The sequence below is a fragment of the Poecile atricapillus genome, chromosome 4 (assembly GCF_030490865.1).
Source record: "Poecile atricapillus isolate bPoeAtr1 chromosome 4, bPoeAtr1.hap1, whole genome shotgun sequence".
Classification (NCBI taxonomy): domain Eukaryota; kingdom Metazoa; phylum Chordata; class Aves; order Passeriformes; family Paridae; genus Poecile; species Poecile atricapillus.
In genome coordinates, this window is record NC_081252.1 from 43489675 (window position 1) to 43512086 (window position 22412).

Consider the following 22412-nt stretch of genomic DNA (forward strand, 5'->3'; position numbering starts at 1 on the left):
TTTTTAATAAACGCAATTGACAAAAATAGAACATGCCATTTGGGTCAAGAAAATGCTCTAAAATTTTAGTTAGGCCATTATGAAGTATGGTATTTGTCTTATGTAAATGATGTCAATTCAGATGAGGATTGCAATAATTAATGCTATGTGGGCTGCATGGCATTTAAAAAACAGAATTCTTTGTTAATTCATCATTAGCAAAAAAAAATTTTTTTTCATCCTTCATAACTGAGTGTGCATAATCAAGCCATGTTTGTTGTTCTGGACTGTAGGATTGCTGTTTCAGTCTTGCTAAATTACAAATACTATTGATTAGCTGTACCAGTACCATGTGTAGTATGATAAATGGCACCAGCATTCAAAAATCTCTCAAATGGGCTAAATTATGTGAATGTCTTAACAGCAGTATAATCTTATGGATCTCTGTGCACAAAGTATCCCACACTGGTACTTGCAGCATGTATTTAATCTAAAGCAGTGTCAGGTGTGCTTTTGAAGGGGTTTGCAGCTGAATGTGCCGTACTGCTTGTCTATCTGAACAGCATAAACATGGAAAAATCAACTGCAAGTGCAGAATGGGAGAAAGTAATGTCTCACCTGCTGTGATGCTCATGAATCAAGAGATAGTTTATGTTAATGATTCCTGTACTGGAGATGAGCATAGTAAGCCTAGACTTTTGTTTTGAAAGATTGCTGGAATAGAAGTTGCTGGAATACTGAGTTGTTTCCGTCTTCATGAACAGGTGTGGACTGACAGGTTTAATTTTGTGGAAAGAAAAATTTGTCACGTTAGTGCTAAGTTTAAGTTGTTGTCTCTTAGACGCATGTTTCTTTTGCTCTGCCTTTTTAGTCTAGATTAGCAGTGGAAATATATTGATAGAAAATCTACTTGAGAGTAAAGATTTGAAGCTGAACTACATGCTACATAGAGATTCTTACAGGAGGAAAAAAATGAGAAATTATTCACAGGGGTACCTAAAATATGGAACCATTCTCTGGGGTGGTATTTAGTGACGCCCTGAAATTTATAATTAGACAAAGCAATCAATCAGCTTCTATACTAGCTTGGAAATTTCCTGGAGAATGCGCAGAACAAAAATTATTTCTTTTTCAATATTTAAAAATTAAATGAGAAATAATTGTCGTATCCAAAAAACCAGCATATCTCAGGTGTCCTGGAGCCTGCTACCTCTCTGGGTATCAGAAAATTCCAAAATTACTTATTTCTGCTATGTGCCAGTGACTTAACAATTTTTCATGTACCATGGGGGCTGCTATATTCTTCAGGCTATTTGCTCTGGCAGGAGTACAGTGAGCCTAAATGCAGAGGTTAAACGACTAGAAAACAACTGGTTAAAAATTATTCTCTGATTGTATATGAATAATTATTTAGGTTTGGAGGGTACCTCCAGAGGTTTCCTCATTCATGTCCTTGATCAGCTCCAAGCAGGACTGGTTAGATGAAGTTGCTCAGTGCTGTGTCCAGCTGAGTCTTGAATCCCGGCAGGATGGAGACCCATGACCTCTCTGAGCATCCTGAGTGGGTGTTTGCCCATCCCTGGGGTTAATACTTACTGGTTTGGGATGAGCTATCAAGTAGGAGCAGACTGCTTCATCTTTCTGTTGTTGTCCACTGACCCCTTTTCCTCTCTTCCTGAACCTGAGCATAAACCAAAGCAGCTGCTTTCATCCTGCAGCTCTTGCTTGACAGCTTTCTTCTCCTCGTAGAGGAGAACAGTTCTTACACTGAAATACTTAAAAAAAATATGTAGTCTGATTGTAATTTTGTGTTAGTGAGAAAGAGCACATTTCTGGTTAATTCTGCTTCAATAATTGGCTTTCCATTTTCCATAGGAATCTATTGCAAGGTGAAAGAAAGTCTGTGAGACATTGGCAACGATCAGGCAACTATTTCTTTAATTTAGAGGTAAGCTGTCATTATCAAAAGCTGCTTATCTTTTATCAGTGTTACATACCTTTTACCCTTCATCCACTGGAGTAAATAGGTGTGTTTCTTCCCTTTCTCACTGGCAGCAGAAAATCTACTTTAAATATTTGGTTGGTTTTGTAACCATGATGATATGGTTTTTATAGGAGTGTATATCTGGGAGTCTAGTTTTTGGTTGAGGCAAGGACAGTCACACTTTTTGCCAGGACAGTATTTCCCTGAAGTTTCTCACTGTGAAAAAACTTTATTGACTGAAGATGGGTTTTGCCTACTTTCAAAATATTTGAGTTCCAGCCCCTGCACCTCAGTTTTAAAAACTGGGCACTCATCAGTTAGAGAAGAGCGGTAGTAACTCTCCCTTTATTGGGCAAGGTAGGGGGTTACCAAGAGAATGAAGCATTGATTTTACTTTTTAACATCTTAACTACTTAAATTTGTGTTATTTTAGTCATTAAGGAATATGCTGAAATATAAATTTTAGTAAGATTTCTTTTCAGAGAAGGAACTGTGTAATGTGTTACTGCACTGTGGAATACTATCATTTACTAGGCTAAGGATATACCAAAATGTTAATTGTGTGTTCTCTTTTTCTAAGGCAGCTTTTTCTAGAATAGCTGTTTTTAAGCTTTTCATTCCAATTTCTGTCAACTAGATTTCTACAATGAACCAAAGGAGCATAAACACGAGCTTCTGTTGTGGAATGCACTTCCTTTTTATTTTAAAGCATCAATTAACCCTTTTTAAAGCTTTCTTTTGATGTGACCGGACAAAAAGAGAGACTCAAATATCCCTTTGGGATTTGCCTGCAGTGAACTTTCTTTAAAAATCATGAACTTGGCTGTCCAAGTGACAAGGCTCTCAAGTTGTTAAAGTAGATTTAAATGAGAAGAAAGCAGGATTTCAAATACACATTGCTGTAGATGGAGTGTAGCAGCACTTTGTACTGGTTGAAGCACATGTGAGAGCATCAACCACACAGGTTGTTGCTGACAGGATGGAATCCAAATCCAAATCCACCAGCATACAGTGAGACACATACAGCAACGTTCTCATATCTGAACATGCAAGCATTTAATACGTAAGAATGAATACAGGTTATGCTTTTCTTTGACTGGGGTTAGGAATATCAACAAAGTCTTTCTTGGTAACAAGGACATTCTTTGTGATGTAGATATATGTATACCTTTGCCTTTACAGTCATAACAACTTCTTGTCAAATGAACCAAAAAGTCCCAAGTGAGACTTTCCCATCATGATAGAACAAGAACTCAATAACTTGTTATTCAAAACCCTGTGATAGAATACATTTCTGTCTTGAGAAATTGGGTTCTTTGCACATTTCCCTGGGAAAAAATGCACTCCAGTGATTGTTTCAATGTATGCACTGGGTTATAAAGGGAGTTTCAGAGATACTGTACTTATCAGCTGCACATGAACAGTTTGTGGTTTGAAGAGGGAACCTGGGATGGAGAAATTCAACCTTCTGTATCCAATTTTACCCTGTGGAATATGGCATTAAACAATCCTATTGTGTTTAAAATTTCATTTTGTCTGTTGGAACACTAGACCATATGGTTTATTTGGAGAAGCTTATGGACGGTTTGTTCATCTGTGTTTCCTTATTTTCTACTTTATATATCAGATTATGTGGGGAAATGTATTGTAAATATCAAAGGTAAACATTGAAGTTTGGCATGGTGTTAAACTAAACCTTGTGTCTTATTTCTTTTATTGGAATACAGAAGTTGTCTTTTTTATTTAGGCTGCACATTTGAAGTAAAGTCAGATTGAGCTGTTGTATAAAATAATTTTAATTGTGAAAATTTGATTAGAAAAAGGTATGTATATTCTGTTTCACAAGAACTAGGTGAAGTATTGAACCACCTCAGGAAAGATATTATGTGAACTAGACTTGAGCTATATTTTCTGACATCAGCAGTCTTTTTGAAATTTTTAGAAAATCCTGTTGGTGGTGTTTTGGTTTTTGGTTTGGTTGGGGTTTTTTTGTTTGGTTAGGTTTGTTGTTTTTTTTTTTTTCTTTTCACTGTATCCAACAGTTATTTACTTGCCTTATTTTATACGTTTGTTTTATAGAGTAGTTTACAAATGGGAAATTTTCTTAAAATATATTTTTATATATATATTATATGCTGTGTGAGACAGATTAGAAGGCTGTGTATCACTCGTTATTTATATTGCTTTTATCATTCCTGTGCTTCACAATTTATTTAGATCCATGTTTTGAGCATGTTGCATTGTTTCTTACTTCTGTGGCTTAGTGGAACAGCCTCACAAAGAAGTGCCCTTTGATGATAAGATTGCAAAGTAGGAGTGAATGAGCAGAAGAGTATGCCAGACTATAATAATGTTTGTAACATTCATTAAACTGTTTGTTAAGTAATATATTCGGACAGATGGGTGTTTCCCAGCTTCTACATAGCCTATTATGTGTTCTAGTAAATTAAAACTAGGAAACCTTTGTTGGAGTTATAGTGCTCAAACTGACATCTAATTCCCCCAGACAATAGGTACAAGCCTGCAAGCCTCTCTAATTCTTTCCAGTCTTTACATTTATTGATTCTTTTGTAAACGTGCTTCATCCAATCTATTACAAACAGCACTGGTTAGAAGTGTGAAGTTTACCAAGTCTGACCTAAGGCACATTAAAAACAGCAGCTATCTGCCATACAGCCGGGCATCCCGGATTTACTTCCTATCACTAGAAAATTTGGACCTTTCATGGCTCAGCTGGTTTGGTTCCTGCTTTCTGTAGAGGGACTGACATGTTAATTCTTTGATCTGTCTGGTTTGGAACTGAATTTAGTTCAGCTATCGTTTGTATTCTTGGTTCTGAATGTTTTATTACTTGAGTTGTCTTATATAACTTTTTTTTTTATTCAGGACTTCATTTTCCCTAGTCTTGAGTAATGTTTTGCATATATAGATGTATATTTCTTACTGCAAAGTATGGATTAAATCTTTTTTTTTAACATGTCAGGATTTTTGCATGTCTTATTATTACAAAGTTACCAAATAATTCATTCATAATCTCTGAATGGATAGAAAGAACAGTAAATTTTGGTGAAATGAGCACAATACATTTTTATTATTTTCTTCATCTTATACTGTAAAACATATGTAATAAATAATTGATAGTAAACAAACACATCTTATTTTTCCCCACCATATTCATCACCAGTTTCAAAGCTTTGAAGTTCAGTAAATAATTTATGATAGTTGTTAGTGTAAGGAAATCTTACTGTACTCCTGATCCTGCTTGCTTTTTGTCCTTGTTCTCAAGCATAACTTTGATTGATTCTTGATAAAGAATGTATGAATAACTGATGGGATTCATTAAACAGATGAAAATTATATCAGCTATTTTTAATTTAAAAAAACAATTTCAGAAATACATACTGAAAATGTTGTGTATCTTAAATTCTTTTTTTTTTTTTAATTTGGTATGAATCACATAAGACAATGAAGAAGTGAATGTTTTAATACAAAGTGGAACATGTTTTCAACCTGCTTTTGTTCTCAAAACTTCAATCAGAGTGTCTTTTAGCCTGGTTAAATATCTTGCTGAGATCTGCTGTATTTGGTGAGGATGTAACAAAAGATGTGAGAGTACAAAAATGAAGAAATACATGTTTTTGGCCTTTACTGAAATGTTACATAAAATGTTTTAATTCCTTTGTTTTCCCTTGCTTGCATGGAAAACCCAAAGATTTTTGAGAGATTTTTAAGCATAGAAGAGATTTTTTTTTTCCAGATAATTCAAGTTTAAAAGGTTAGCTTTTATTTGTGTCTTTTATAAAAGTTCTTAAATAATCCCATATATTGTGAGTCTTCAATTATATTCTGACTTATCTAAAACTTGAAATAAAGTAGAAAAAAAATATACATGACTTCATGCAGAGAGGTAAAAATTCTGTGTAATTCTGTAACTTCCAGGTACCGGTTTGTGGTATCTCCAATTTAACCCTCGAAATAGAGTGAGATCAGGGCATAGCAAAGTAGTTTGAATCCCTCCTCATCTGTCTGCAAAAAGCAACGCAGTGCAAAACTTCTCGTAGAGTTTTGCCAAACTGAGTGGGGAGCTCTGGTAGAAGTTTGATGTACCTAAGGATTTATTTTTTTCTTTTTTATTATTTTTTTTAAACATTGTGTGCATATAAATGGAGAAGCATGATAATACTTGTGCTCAAGGCGATGGGACTGCGTAGGAATCTGGCCATTCTAACTCTCTGGGCAGGCTGCAACCTGCAGCGCTTGTCTCGCTGTGCAGTTGTGCGTATGGGAAGCCCCAGGCCTTTGTTTCTGACACGGGTGGTCTGGGCAGCACGGGATGTAAATGGCTTCTGTTTTGTACAGCTGTAATTACAATGAGGCATCACAGTGAAGCTTTAAAGAATATTTTCAATGCAGGGCTGAATATATAAGGCACTAAGAGGGGGAGGCTGTTATTCCATGGTCCGGGGTCTTGTGGGTCTGAGGTTTAGGCAGGTTTGTGAAGCTTTCTACTTAAAGGTGATTTATAGGTATCATGAGCCAGATGTTGTGAAAGCTACCAAGAATAGCAAGGACCTGTTATTGCCTTTCAGAAATTTATTGTCTCTCAAGGTTTCCTGTACACCACTGTTATTTCCCTTGAAATCAGTGTGGGACCTGCCTTGTGTTGGCAAGACCACATTAAGCTATTATTGTCATTAGTTCACTAATTTTTCTGGTGTGTCAGATGACAGAAGAGGAATGTTTTGGGAAGCTTCTGACTTTGACCGATATGGTGATAATTTTACTTGGCAAAAGCACGTTACTACTTTCTCCCTATTGAGTAATAAAAACCTTCTCCAGAAAATGAATTTTTTAGATTATTTCAGGGCCAAAAAAACCGCTGCCATCTTTTATAATTAAGAGTTAGCCTAAATATAGATGTTACCATTGACTGCTTAGCGTTGTTTGACAGTGGCAAATTGTTTCCTTTAGGGATCTGTAAATGATGTGATGAGCGAGTATTCAGTCTTCACTTGGTAGCTTTAGCTGCTTCTTGAAAAGTACTTCGGTTTGGTTTTGTTCTAAAAGCTCTTTTTTTTTTTTTTCTTTCCTCCCATGGTTTCTGTCATGTTTGTTTTGTCTGTCTGTAACTGCTGCACTGCAAAACCAGTGATAAGAAGTTGATAAGGCTAATGATGAACGCCCATATTCTTTCGGAAGCTTTAAAATTGTTAAAGGACTGTCTGCAAATAACATTACAAGGAACGTGTGACTACAGTGTGATCTCATGCATGCTAATTTTTCACTGCAAGAAGAACCTGTGTACTTGCCTGAAGCATCTCTGGCTTCATAGATCACCTTGAAGGATTGGGGCATGGTTTTTTTAAGGAACATGGTTTGCAACAAATACATCACCTTCGTTTCTTTGCTGCTAGAGAGAATGTGCTGACAGCAGGGCTATGATAGAACAGGCCACATCCACCACTGACTTTTTACTTTCAGTGTCACCTTGGGACATCATGTCTGGTTTCCAAGTAATGATAATTTTGTAATGGTGTTTTAGTAGTTAGCTTTTATCTTTGTCTACTGGCTCTTCAGGGGCTAAGTTCACATGTTGCACAAAGTGGGTGCAAAAATGCTATAGAAGAGGAAAAATCTCAGTCATTTTCAAGCTGCCTTTTTTGGGTTTTTTTGGAGTTAGGCTATGTGAACACTTAAAAATTGTGCAAATTTTATTAAATTGTAATCTGGTTTTGTAAACACCTGGATTTCTTGGCAAGATGAAGCAGAAAAGGTGGAGAAAAGACCAACTTTAAGGATTAAAGGAACCTTAACTAAAAGGAAGCAGGTTAGCAATTACATGTGCACTGCCAATGTTGGAGATAGAACACTGCTCACACACAGAGCTCAGTTATCTGCAGAACAAAGGAGCAGCTTACGTAACTCTCAGTACGGAGAGATCAGTAGTAATTTTCGTGACCCCTTGTAATCTTGTAAAAGGTGAGGTATTCACAAATTGAATGCTTGGTTCTGCTTATTGAAAATCTTAGGAGTTAAATTAATAAAACAAACTTGTGTAGCTATCAATGAATGCCTTTGTGAACTAAATGTTCCTTTTCAGGTCACTAGAATCGCCAGTTAAACTATCAAAATCAGTGTGCTTTATTCAAAATAATTCTTTTTTATGCAAATTTACTTGAAGAAATACGTAATTAATGGTAAATGATATGAAAATTGGAATATGAAAAATGTGTAGTTGTACGTAACCTTCCTGTAAGTACTGAACTCTGCCTTTAATGTGTATTAGTTGCTAAATCAAGTCAGATGTCTGAGGCGAGAACTGGAGAGCTGATAGCAAATATTCACAGTGGAAGCTGATAACAGCCTTAATTATGCTGCTGCTATCTTTCCATGATAAATTTAGAACTTCTCCATAAGTCATCTGACTTAATGCTCCATTTGCATCCAGGAGTGTTTGATTTAGATCAGTGTGTCTGTTAAGAAATCTGCAGATGTCTCTTTGATAGCCCTAGCTGTCTCTCACAGAGGAGCCTGGGAGCTTTGTTTTCCTGTGTTGTAGTGTAGAGAATCAGGTGTACATTGACCTAAAGCTGACCTTCCAGCATTTAGCTTTTTCAGGGTTGGCATACCCTGAGAAATACTTATTTCTTTAATGACTAATGCTTTCTCATACCAGTTCTTGAACCCAGAATTCCTTAATATTTTTGTTAATTCACTTGCTTAATTCTAAGCAGCTTTACCTTGAAAACTATGGCTAAAAGGATAATTTTAGAATAATTCTAGAAGCTTTGGTGGTCACAGTCCTAGATGACTCTATTCATGTAGCGTTAATTGCAATTAAACTGAAAGGTTCTGAGATAACAAATCATGTGGTGAATTTTTTGAGTAGCAATTTAGTATTATGTCACCAGATTGTTTGGATAGATTTGTTGTCTGTGCCAATTTTGCTTTCAGCAGGTGTACACACTGTAAATGCCTTAATAATCAATGACTGAACTTTCTGAGACACTTCTTTTTATTTTAATTCTTTTCAGGGCAGGGAAGAATATCTTCATTTGAAGGTTAATATTTGTATTAGAATTTTTAGCTCAAAAAATAAAATTTGACTTTTTTGCCTGTCTAGAAATTCTGTCATTATTTCTGAACAAGACATTTTAACAGGATTCTTCTTTGTAGTTAGAAAAATCATAGGAGAGTCCAGGGCTGCTCCCTCACAGAGAGTGAATATGCACTATTCAGAAATGGTAATTCTTACAGTTGTCTAAACTTGAGATAAAGGAGATAATTCAGTTGATGTAAATTGTAAAAGTCATCTGCATGTTTGTCTAGAAGTCCAGTATGTATGTATTTTGTACGAAAACAAACACAATGCAGGAGAGGTGTTCCACCAGAACCTGAGAAGTAGTGTGAGAAAAGAGAGCTCTGCGTGAGAGACGTAGAGGCTCTGATGCATATGAGCACTTAGACAAAAGAAACCAAGTGTGTTCTGCTGTATTCCTCCTGCTGCCTGTACTTGTATGTACTAATGGCTTTTCCTAGCTATTTTCTACTTTTCACTCTTTTTTTTCTTTTTTTTTTTCTTTTTTTTAAATTTTAAATATGGTATGCCTGTGGATGAATTTTCAGGATTTTTTTAGAAGACCTTGAAATTTAATTTTAATGTAGTTATTTTTGAGCTTGTGTGCACTTAGGCATCTCTGTTGCTCTGTGATGCTGCTGATTCAGCAGTGTTTCGTAATTTCTGAGGTGTTAGGATTTCCTGGTGTCATATCTTGGGGGCAGGAAGCAGAAACTGACAAGAAATGGGAGCCAAAGTGCATAACTAACGTGCTTAAAGTTGCAAAAGTTGCTCTTTGGGCAGTTGCCATTTGTGAGAAACTGATGGGTGAATATAATGTTGGTAGGTTTTTTTTCTATGGGTCATTAAGACAGTGGCCAGTTGAGTGGAATTTGTACCTTGAATGATAAATTTTTGCAATTATATAAATATATATATAAATATATATATATGTAACTGTATTGATAGATAGCACATGTGGTAAATCAGCTAATCCATCACAAAAGTAGCTGAAAAATACTTTTCCAAAAAACTAAGAAGCTAGTGTTTATACTTCTTTAGTCTATAATTATTCTGTTTTATTTGTCTGCTTGTAATCAGATCGGTTGTATTTTAAGGAAATTGAAACTAGAATTGTAGATGTTTCTCTGTGCAGGGATATGTTACTCTACTGAGGTAGTAGGAATGTTTCTGGACAAAATAAATATTCTGTGTGAGTAGTTCTGCATATCAGTGGGTATAAGTGCATCAAACAGGTGAGTGCAGATCCAGATCACACGTGGGGCTTACATTATCTGAAGAGATTCTCTGTTTTGTGCTTAGAAAGGCGGCACATATATAAGAAACTCCTACAGATGAGTGGATATCAGTTTTACTTTACTGCCTCACTCCCCTCAGTTTACACACTGCCCTCTTTACTGCAGTATTTGCAAAACACTTCACTGTAGTCTCTGTGTTTCTAAAGTGCTGCTGAGTACAGAAGCAGATGGCAGCTCAGTAATTTACCCATCTTGCACTATTTACTTCTATTATTTCTCTGGAAACAAATTAATTGATGTTAAGCTGTTGCTTCCTATCTCCTGCTTGCTCACTTTTTTTTATTTTTTAAGAGAAGAAGATAGAAATCATGTCGGGTTTCTGTTGGTGATTTTTCTTCCATCCTTCTAGTCATGAATATTTCAGTGCTATAATGAGAGGTCTTTGAAAAGTTGTGAAAGGTGACGTACCAAAAGACTAAAAACTAACTAAGACAATTTAGTTTCTTTTGTTTCTACAAGCACACATGTCAAGATGATGATAAAAATATGTCTAAAATACAACTTAGGTTTGAAGGTTTCTGTGAGTTTTCTGGGGACATAGGGAGACACCACCAGTCCAACTTTCTTCCATTTTGTGTCATTTTGGACAGTGTGGGTTTTTAAAGTCTTCTGATGACTCCTCATGTGAAATAAACAGCTACTTTCCTCTCCAGCAGAAGCTGTGCCAGGTCGATTTGGCTCTGCTTGGGGAATTTTACTTACAAAGGTAACTATCAGCAATTCATTGCCTGCACAGAAGGTTGTATCAAGTTAGGTCTTGTATGGTGACGAAACTCCACTGAATCTTTTTTTGTTTGTTTTTATGAGATCATGGAAAAGACCATAAGACTCTTTTGTACTTAATTGTCAATCCTTTAGAATGTGGTCAGAATGAAATAATTTTAACAAAATCAATTGACAGTCTGTTAAAAGAGAAGACTTTGCTCTTCTGAAAACACTTCCTTATTTGAAGTATTAGACCATCATTCTGTATGAATGTATTTAATTGGATACTTTTCAATTACTGCTGGTGGAATGCAGGAATAAACTAAATAGAACCAGGAGTGGTGAGCATGCACTGACCATGACTGTTATTTCACTAAAGAAAAATATGTAAAGTTAGAGTAGATCCCGTTGCCTTAGAACTGAGGGAGAGGGGTTAAAAAAATATAAGCAACCCCAAGTTGGCTGAAGTTTATGTTGCCAGATCTATAAGCTAATCAGTACTGTGAAGACTTGAGCTAGAGCTGTGTGTCCTCTGTTGGAGGACTCTACTTTCTTTAAGGAATAATAATATCACACAATAGCTACATGGATGGACTTAATTTATATGGATTGTTAAGTGTGGAGAAGGTGGTGGACAAGAGAGGCCGTTAAAATGGGTTCTGCCCTCACCTCTCAGTTTGCATGATGGTCACACATTCCCCTCATACAAGATTATGGAAAAGGTTGAGTGAGAGAGCCAGGAAACAGTGTTCATCCATCAGTTAAAATAGTCTCTGCAATCTTCTAGGTACCTCTGATTTCAGCTAGCCTTACATTTGTGCCTCCTGCTGTTTGGAATGCTTAGCTAGTGGTGGTACAGAGGAAGGCAAAGCTGGCAATTAGCTGAGCTGTTACTCAGAAGTCTGCATGGTGCTCCAGTTCCCAGATTGAGGCAGTAATCTAGGGTAAGGAAAATACGTTCTGTGAAAGATGGCTGCATATTTTGTTTGGATACTACAAACAGTTGAGTTTCACCGTGGGTTTATGTGAATGTCACTAAATTTTATTACTTTTTTCATTGTCAGTCTTCAAACCCAAATCCCAGATGGTCTGGAAATGGAAAGGGCACAGTCTTGGACTGGTTGCCCATAGTGCAGTAAATGGTGAGGAAGAGGATGGTACTGTGTGGCTTGTTTATGCCTCTGGGAAGCTGAGATTCTTTTGTGGATCTGATAAGCAAAGAACTGTGAATCCCAGAGTAACATTACTCATAAATTGTCCTACATTAATTTCTATTCTAATTTTGCATAGCACATGTAAGTGAAAGTCTTGGAAATATGTTTGCTAAATCATGTGGTAAATGGTCTTGTTGATGACTGCAGAGTTGCTCTGGGGTTGGAGCTATTAAGCACTTATTATGGGAATCCAACAGGGCAAATTAAGAGAAACCTCTGTGTGTGCTTGTTATTTTAGGACTATTATGCTTTCTTCTGAGAGACCTCATGTAGGACCCCATGACCTAAAAAGACTTGATATCTTCTAGTCAGAGGTAAAGTTTTGAAATCTCAGTTACTGACCTATCAACAATGGAAACAATCACCTTCAAGGGAGGGTTTAGTGTTGTTATTCTTTGATGCTAAAAAGCTGAATATTGCTGTTAATAATACCTGTAAAGTAGCTTTTTAACATTCTGCCTAGTTTTGTGTTATATTTTCACTTATAACTGTGTCTTTTTGTAAACTGGGGGGGAATAATTTATGTTTCATTGTAAGTTACTGCCAAGTGGGTTTCTTATTTGTTTGTAACACCATTGTAAGCATTTCTTTAGTTTGGGAGTGTTCAGTTGCAGTGGTTGTAACTTAAATCTATGCATGAGTGTTCCTTGGAAATACTATTCCAAGTACACCATTGTGCATGGTAGAATTTGCCATTATAATAAATTCTATCATAAAAGAACTAATGCATGGTATTTTTTTGCAGGTTTTAACTGTTACATTTCAAGGCTTAAATGTGCAATCCATTTAAAACAAGTATTGCTCCTGTTTATAATGCTTGCTGGATACCTCCCCAGATACAGGATTTTAGAAATTTAACAATTTTTAATGCCAGTATATGAATATATCCTTTTTTAACATAAATTTCTAATTTCACTTTTGATCAGGTGAATCATCTCTCACTATTTCTTTTTCTAACTTCACCCAGATTTCTTTGGAATATTATCTATCTGAAAAACTGTCAGTCTTCTAATGCCATTTTTGCTAGGTTCATAAGCGTTTTCAGTAGCGTTCGTGAGCAGCATTACTGACAGGTCTTGAGCTCCAGCTGAATCAGTTAAGTCTTTTGATGGCATAATTATTTTGCCAGCCGTCGCTCTTGTAACAGTGGAACTCCCCTTTGAGGAAAAACGAGGTCATTCATCTTTTGTAAGATTCATACATGAGCTTTATCACTATAGTAATAAAATTTCATTGCTTGGTCGGTAACCACAAAGGACTCATACCACTGGAAATTGTAACCACACTTACATGCACTGCCATGTGCACAGTTAGGTTGCTATTAGAATAAGCACATCATAATGCATCTGTAAATAAACAGGGAATGTGTGTTTTGGATTAATTTATGGAATGCTGGACAGTTTGAACAATATCATAGAAATACCTGAAAGAATATTCTGTCCCTCCTGCTTTATCTCAGATTCCTTTGGTAAGGTTGAAAAGCCTCTTTTTTCTTTTTTTTTTTTTTTAACTTATTATATGCATTTACAGCTAATGTTCTAGAACTCTAGGACCCTATGTTATCTTTAACATATCTTTATCTTTAATGTATCTTTAACTAGCATTTTCCACACCATCCTTTCCAGTTTTTTTATAAGGCTTTGTTATCTGCATAGGCAGTGCTTAGATAGCTTCTCTGTAAACTATATTCTAATCATGTATATTCACCAGTGTTCACTTTTTTTTAATTTTCATTTCTATGTTTTGTTTGAAAATTATTAAAATTATCCAGTTATTCTTATCTGTGGTTACAGAATGATTTAATAATTACAGCATGTAGTATAGGGTCTGACTGACTGCATTGCCATTAAGGAATGATTTTCATTCAGTGATATTTTGGGAAGTTTCTAACACTGTGAATGAATGTGCTGGGCTGGGAACTGTAGTAGCTTTGCTTTAGTGCATCTGCTTGTGTTGCTACTGTGAATAATTGTCATCAAGCACAGGGGAGAGGCGTAGGGATCGGGCAGTGGTTCTGCTTTACCTGCAGCTGCCAACCTGCCCAGATCTGTCTGCTACACAAACCACAACGTCCTCATGGCTTGCGAATCACACAGCCTCTAAAGCCTGACAGTGCAGACAGATGAAAAGAATAACTGAAGTCTAAAAAAGGTGTGTTAAGGGCATGTCAGGCTTTTTTTTACCATGGTGCCAAGCACTTTCAGTTTGTATATAAGGAAAAAGTGCATAGCATTTTGGAGGCGGCATGCAGCAGCACGCAGGGATGCCTGGAAACAGCAGTATAGAACTTTCCACTCCAGAGGACTCCTGAAAGGAATTTCAGACTTCTGTTTGCAAAGGCAGCAATAGAGATGATGAACGAATGGGCTGGAGCATAAACCATTTCCCTTTGTTGTGTGAGTACATAAAAAGTACTTTCTAAATGAAGATTGTTAATGAATGCATTGGTGTGGATGTATCACGCTGAGTTTCTGTTAGATTCATATTTTTTAAAAAAAATCAAGGCAGTTGAACACATGCATCCAATGTGCATTGAATGCTAAAGCAAGTCACTGACTGCTCTTCTTAATGAAGAAAGTGGTGGTGGTGGGAAGCGTAACAGACATTGCTTTTAATGAAATTAAGTTTGCACATAGTTCCAAGCATGCTAATATCTCTAGGTGATACCCATCTCCTTAATTCCAAGATTTCTATTATTTTAATAGCTATACGTATCTAAAGAGAAACAGTAAAATTAATTTTGTACACCTTCATTTTTAACTGCTTGTTTTCCATCTGTTTCCCTCTTTGATAGAAGCTGGTTTGTCAAGACCCTGTTACCCTTATAAGTGAATCTTCTGCTAAGGTTTTTAAAGCATTCCTGAGATCCTAATAAGTAATGAAAAAAGGAGAAAGCTTCTATTCCTGCAGACTACAGCTGCAGAGTATTTCAGAATATTTTGTAACAAATCACTGCAAGCTATTCTGTACAAACGATGAAACAGGATAAAATACCATATGTTACTGCACAGTACTTCAAAGAATTATTTCAATATTTTGAAATGGCTAAAATATCACATGCAGATTTATTCAGTCTAATTGGGACTTCACAGTTGTACTGTTGTAAAGGAGAATATCTGTGCAAGCTAAGTTGTGGGCAGAGGAGGTGGAATCAGACTATAGTACAACATAAACTAGATGAGAATTAACTTTTCCTAAAATGCATAACAAACATGATCATCCAGCATGCTGTTAGCAGCAGCACAGTAGGTTTTATGGTGCTTTTGTAATTTGGATACTCTGATTTGGAGTCTAATTGGATTCCTGGGAAACACTGAATGGCAACATTCTTAAGTTGTGTAAAGACTATTTGAAATAATGGGATTGACATTAACCTTTTAAAGTTTCCTTTTTAAAATTCTGTTTGAAAAGATTAAAAAAATAAGCTGCAGTAGAATTAGAGATTTCAGGGGAAACTACTGTGTCACAGACTATAGGCATTCTTTCTGATTGGCTCAGTAATGGATAAAATAAATTTGTTTGGTTTTTTTTTTTTTCCTGACCTCCAATTACCAGTGTAAACCAAGGGATTAAAAAACTTCCAATTCAGCTTGGAAAAAGAAGCTGCCTTGAAATTCAGCCAAAAAACTGTCATATAGGAAGTCAATAAATACTTACAGAAAAACTTAAAATCAGGGAGGCACAGTATATGCAATGATTTTGTGTTTCAGGTAGGAGATGCTGATACAGATGCACTTCTACTTTAAAAAAAAAAAAAAAAAAAAAAAAAGTTGTATGTGGCTTTTTTTTAACCATAGTTGACATTTGTGAGGCTGGTGTTCTGTTGTTATTTAAGCAGAAGTAAGGCAGGGCTGTGCTGTTTCCTGGTGTCCCTGCCCGTGCTTATATGAAACAAATCGAGGCTGGTTCAGAAAGCTGTGCAGAGCAAGTATTAACCTTTGACTGCTCTTATTTCCTTCAGTATTGTTACTTCTTTCTGAAACTGTGTACCTTGCAATCATTCAAATTGGAAGGAAGGAAGGGAGGAATTCTGTGGACATGGCAAAGGGGATGGACAGAAGTAGAAGTGACTTTGATTTAAATTGTTACAAAATTTCATTAACTTCATTAGATTCTGTAATACATGTAAGTCTCATCACAGTGTGGCTGAAAGGGTGCTGTGATGTGTCAGGCAATCTCATGTCTTCTGCATATTGATTCTGTTTGATGCCAGACTGTGGAAAATGTACAAATGTTGGGCTGAAAACATGATGGGAAATAGAACCCACAAGTGATCGGGTGCAAAACTCTTACCTGGTATAGTCCTAATAATGATGCTAATGCTTGCCTTTTTAAAAGTTATTATTGAAAGGAGCATTTTTTACAAAGGAATAGCTGCTCGCTAGACTGATTTTTCACATTTGAGCTCAGAAGCAGTTAATCATCTTTTAAGAGTTTTAGAAGACATTTGTGAGTCTGATCTACAGGTTGTCATCCAAAGTGAACTAAGATTTCTAATGGGAGCAATATTTCCCAAAGCACTGGGAAATACCTGGAGAAAGGAGAAATACGTTCAACATGGTCTCAAGGGAGCTGAGAAATTCCCTTAAGACAAGAAAAAGCTATGTTAAGAGAAGCTTGGATATGCAAAATAGCTTTGGCTTGAGTAGTCTGTTCCTGCTATTGAGGAAACTGAGGCAAGGAAATGAGTGTGCCTTTACAGTTTTGTTTGCATGTGCATATATTTCTTTTAACATCATCTGCAGTTAAACCCCAAATCTGGAATCACTGTGTTTTGCAGCTATCCTTTTCGCTCATTTTCCTCGTGGTATGGCTGATTAATCTAGAATGCCTTCAAGTCTTGGAGCCCTGTGAAGCGCTGCACACACAGTGAACAGGATTCCATGAGGTCAGACTCTTACTAGGAGGCTTAATCATCTCTACTGCAAAGCCTAATTTAAGGCAAGAATGGGGACGTTTGCCAGTGTGGACAAGGAGAGGGAACTGTGCCAAAGTCTCTTCAGAGCCTTAAGCTCCTGGGACCTGCAGTCCTTTCTTGTTAACACTGTCAGAATAGTGCATCTCTATTAGTTCAGTGAAAGATATTCCATCTGACTTTTGACTAGTAATCACCTTTTCAGGGTAGCATATAATTTTTTTATTATTATTTTTTTTTTATTTTCTTGTTTGGGAAACTCATAATTCAGGTCATGAATGTATATTTTGTAGTTCTATCAGCCCTTGTTAGTGTCTCATTAAAGGGTTCTCCAGTGTGTGATATGGTAAATTGGAGAATAATTACAGTTGTAGGGGTATTCTTCAGGTCATCTAGTTCAGCCCCTTGCTCAAAGCAGGGCTTCCTTCAAAGTGGAATCAGGTGGTTGAGGGTGTTGTTAAGTCAAACTCAGAAAATCCCCAAGGATGAAGATTTCACAGCCTCTCTTGGCAGGCAGTTCCAGCCCTTAACCATTCTCATTACGAAGCTGCAGGAAGGGGTTTGCAGTGTATTTTGTAGATTTTGGATTCTGATGCTGACTTGGGTGTCTCACTTTTTACTTCTGGGTAAGATGCAGGTTAATTGAACATACCAAGCCTGTTTGTTTTTGATCTAGAGCTTTTAACTGATGCCCTCTAAGAATACCAAATTGCTTTTAAATCAGTGTTAGGATTTTACTTGTTGGCATCTGTTTTCATACATATCGGAGCTACAAGGGAATGTTTTGTAACTCATGAGATGTTTAGTTCTGTTACCTTATAACACGGTTTACATACATTTACATTTTGTTTCTCCAGTGTGTAATGGGAGTCTTCATTTTTGGCTAACAGTGAGATGAGGAGCTTGCATCCATCTGGTTTTTGCACCTATCTCTATAAAGGGCTATTATTTTCAGCTGTCTTCAGGAAAAAAAAAACAAAACAAAATGATCCAGTTTTGATCTATGCATCAAGCTGCATAGCTTGAGAATTGTATTACTCCCAGGAGAGCATATACTCTATAGAATATAGGGTCTGAAAGTAGTTGCTCATCTAGTTAAAACATGAAATTGCTGGTAAGTGTGTTCTTGAAGGGAAAATGAAAGTGGGAAGGTGTAGGGTTTTTCTCATGTAACCCTCTAGCTAATCAGGAGCTTTTAAAATTACAGTTTTTGTACGACATAGGTCGTTGAAGATAAAGTTATCCAAAAGGTTTTATCACTTTTCATGTCTCTGAAAATTATTTTTCTTTCTGTATGAACACTACTATCTTTTGGAGAAAGGGACTTGACTGCAGTGCTAATGAAGTGTAAAGAACTAAAGCTGTCACTGCTGCAAATGGTATTTTCAGGAACAAGAAGTTAGTTTACTTGATACCTCATAGCAAATGTCTTCAAAAGTCTAAGGTGCTGTCTGTGTGAATTACGATGAAAGTGTTGAGAGAGGAGGTGTTTATGTAGTCTGTCTGGTATGTATTATCCAAAATATATCTTTAGGTGCTACGTTGGAAAGATATTTTTAAAGCAAAACCAGTGTGTTTAGTACACACTGACTTAGGGGAACTTGCAACTGGTGAGTTACACCAGTCATTCCAAACATGTGTCAGAAAAATCCATGCAAGTTTTGACCACTTGAGTGAGAAACTGTTTTAAAACTACTGTAAGATGTACACTAACATGATTGTTACCTGTTATATTGTTAATATTATATCTTTTTAGAGAAAATTTTGTGGTTTATTTTTCTGGGACTTCTTTTTTTTTTAAGATCCCTTAATACCTGTTCATACTAGAAGTAGGAATGTGTCTTCTCTGTAATATAAACCTAGAAGTTGGAGTGGACTGTGATGTAGTGAAATATTACAGATTTCTGTTCACCTAAGGTTAACTTGGTAGGTCACTGGATCACCATTGCAAGAGACAAAGTAAACAACAGGTATGTACCTGCTACAGTTACATTTTTATGTTGGTCTTTGATCCTGTTAAAAGCCACTTGAACCCAAAGTTTGTGAACTGAATTGCCAAGAGTGGACCTTGCCTTGAAAAAGGGAGCACAGCCCCTATTCTGAGTTTCAGTAATAATCTCTTTTCAAGAGACAAGGGTTAAGACCCTATTTCTATTAGGTAGGAATCAGGCATTTGGACTTCTGAGAATCCCTGGATATGCCCTTCTGATATCTGCTGATGTAATAGTGCTTGTACAAACAGCATTTGTAACAATCCTGCTGCTAATCTTCTATTGATTCTTATTTTTTTATCAAGTACATAAGTATCTATCTGTTCATACATAGTCTTAAAGGGAAATCCAGTGCATGAAGGACTCCACCCAGCTATGTGAGTCCAGGCTGAGAAAGGTGGAGTCTGGGTTATTAACAAAACCAGTTGATGATTTTAAGATTTAGCTGTATGAAAAAAATTTCCTTTAGCTAGTCATTCTATAATTTATAATTATAATTTTGTATTATATTATAATAGATATTAAATATTATTTAAATACTATATAAAATATGATAATTTATAATTCTAGTAATATATTAATATTGATATATTAATACTAGTAATTATATTACTAGTTATATATATTATTAATATATTACCTAAACTTTTACTAAATACTTACTTGAATGTGAAATGCTGAATAGAAAAAAATTTTCCTGATAATATTGTGTTACTTGTATCTTAAAGGCTATGCAAGTGAATCCTCAATTTATGCATAATTTTGATTTTATATTTCTTGAAAATATGAATAGGTGTGCTGATCTTGCATCCAAGGCTCTTCAATATTCATCTTTTTTTACTTAGTCATCTAAAGCTAGGGAAGATACTTTACTATCTTACTTTCTTTACTATACAATTTGCTATTGATTGTTAAAATGCTGCATAGTCATTTGTTGTAGGGTTAAAATCTTGTTTGGCCATTTGTTATGGATAGTTTAAATATTGACTACATTGTAAGAAATTAAACTCTACTTGGATTATTAATATCTCCCCAACTGATGTCTCAAGTGAGAGCATTGTCACTTAAAAGTAGTGGGCTGTTTTAGCAATATCTTCTTGTCATGAACTCATAGCTATCAATATCATGCATATAATGGATAACATCAGAAATTTTGGTGGGGAATTAATAGCTATAATTTATTTTCTGGTTAGGCTGTCTTTTCTTTCTTAGAAAATACATATGCTTTGATATTTATTGCAGATACACAGTCTCAAGTGGTAATTATGTTTTCTTATCATGAGTAAAATGTAATACATTTAGTGCAGATTCACTTGGCAGTGTGGGAAGGAGAAAGTGGAGTTCTAGTTTCTACATTTACTTCACCTTATCCTATTTCCTCGCCACTTCTTCTTCAGCCGTGGCATTGACAACTTGCTGTGCAGTTTGCTGCTGTGACTTCTCCTCAGCTCCAGCCCTGCGTGGTGGCTGAGCTCTGCACATCACATCCCACTTTCCATCTCTTCAGTCAAGTACCTCTGTTTCCTTGTCTTCAAAATATGTTATGGCTTAACAGTACAATAAATCAATCACTGGAATATCCAATACCCCAGTACAAGATCAAAATACAGTTCTGAGTCGATAGCAATTTACTCCTCAGGGTTTGTGTTTTTTTACTTCCCAGAAGCAGTTTTATGTTGACATGCGTGTCTGTTACCCATGCCATTCTGACATGGTGCAGGACAGGATTGTCTTGTTTGCGCTTGCCTAAGCTCACTCTGGCTAGTTTGGCAGATGGAGCAGTCGTTCTTGTTGAGGTCAAGTTTGTACCTTTAGACGAGAGCGCAGTGCTCCCCTCTGCTGCCACTGTTCAGGGAATCGCTGCCTTGTTAGCCTAGTAAACATTTTTAGTTTGAGTGCTGGCAGCTTATCTTGTCAACCATTGACAGAGGTAAATTTCCCTCTGTATTAATGCAGCAGGAAAAATGGCCAAGCAGGCATTTTTCTGCATTCTTTTTGCAGCCACCAGCAAAGGCTACAAACTGAGCCTTTTGGGTGTGATTCTGTGGAGTTGGTCTTAAAATTTCTGAAGTGATCAGAAGTTATGAATTCTAAAAAAAAATACCTAAATAGACTAAATAAAAGGTATTGTAAAGAAGTGAAAAATATCTTTTTCTGAAAAAAGTATAGAATTAAAGATGGCAAACTGTTTTATGACTTTACTGTACACTGTATGGTTAATGTAAGTCAGTCAGCTTCTCTGGTTAAACATATCCGTGTACGTTCTTCTCTTGGGACATTCCCTTTTCCTTGTGTTTTGTAAGGGTGACAGAGGCATGTGCCTTTAGGGAAAGAGCCTGTTTTAAAATTTTGCAGAGAGAATTTGAATTGGCATAGTCTAGATGGTTTAATTTGTCATTGGGGTGTCGGGTTTTTTGGTTTGTTTGTGGGTTTTTGTTTAATTTTTGGTTTTTAATTTCCCTTCTCTTGCCCTTCCCCTCCCACTTATCTCTCTCTTTGTGGCAGTCTAGTTGAAAAATATTGTGCACTCATTTACTGAAGTTTTTCTTCTGTTTCTGTGAATCACTAAATTCCCTTATTTGTATCATATAGTACATGGCATAATTACAGAATTGATCCAGAAAAAAAGGAAATGCCTTTGCTTTTAGAGATTTCCTTTACATTTTCAGTCACTGATGTAAAAATTTGCATTAGTGGTCAAGTTGAATAGACTTAGAGGATATCTCCTAAGAAATGAAACCTCTCCTAGACTGAAAACCATCTTAAAATCACTATCTCTTTTCTGTTATCTATGTATATTTCTTTTGACAGCATTAATTTTTAAATTTCATAAATATTGTATATAATAAATGTAGATATCAAAATCAAATACGATAGACACACAACGTTTAGGAAGTGAGAAAATGAGAGAGTGATGCTGGCACATACAATCTTGCTACTGTTTTCCTGTGGTAACAGTCATGGGTTCTGCAGCAAACACGTAATTAAATATTGTATCAAAATGCATGAAACTAAATGAGCATTTCTCAGTTTATGTGTCAATATTTAGGTTTAAATTCAAAATCTCACTTGCCATCATACACATTTCATTCCATAATTTTCATGGTCACCTTGCAGCATGGAAAATGTAGTTTTTAAATGTGAGTTTTCAACTCCTAATTCCTCTCCATTGCAAGAGTCTGCCATACAAACTGCAGAAATATTTAACAAACACCTGGAAAAGGATGACAAGTTTAGATTTGGGAGAC

The 22412-nt window shown here is 36.0% G+C and overlaps 1 protein-coding gene across 2 annotated transcripts in view; it reads left to right on the top strand.

The window, feature by feature from the left end:
- TENM3 (teneurin transmembrane protein 3) overlaps nucleotides 1-22412 on the top strand; it is a 419680-nt gene that overhangs the window by 35251 nt on the left and 362017 nt on the right. For both annotated transcript variants that reach the window (XM_058837712.1, XM_058837711.1), the window contains exon 2: nucleotides 1855-1927. The gene's annotated coding sequence lies outside the window, so the exon portion shown is untranslated. The remainder of the gene's footprint in view (nucleotides 1-1854; nucleotides 1928-22412) is intronic.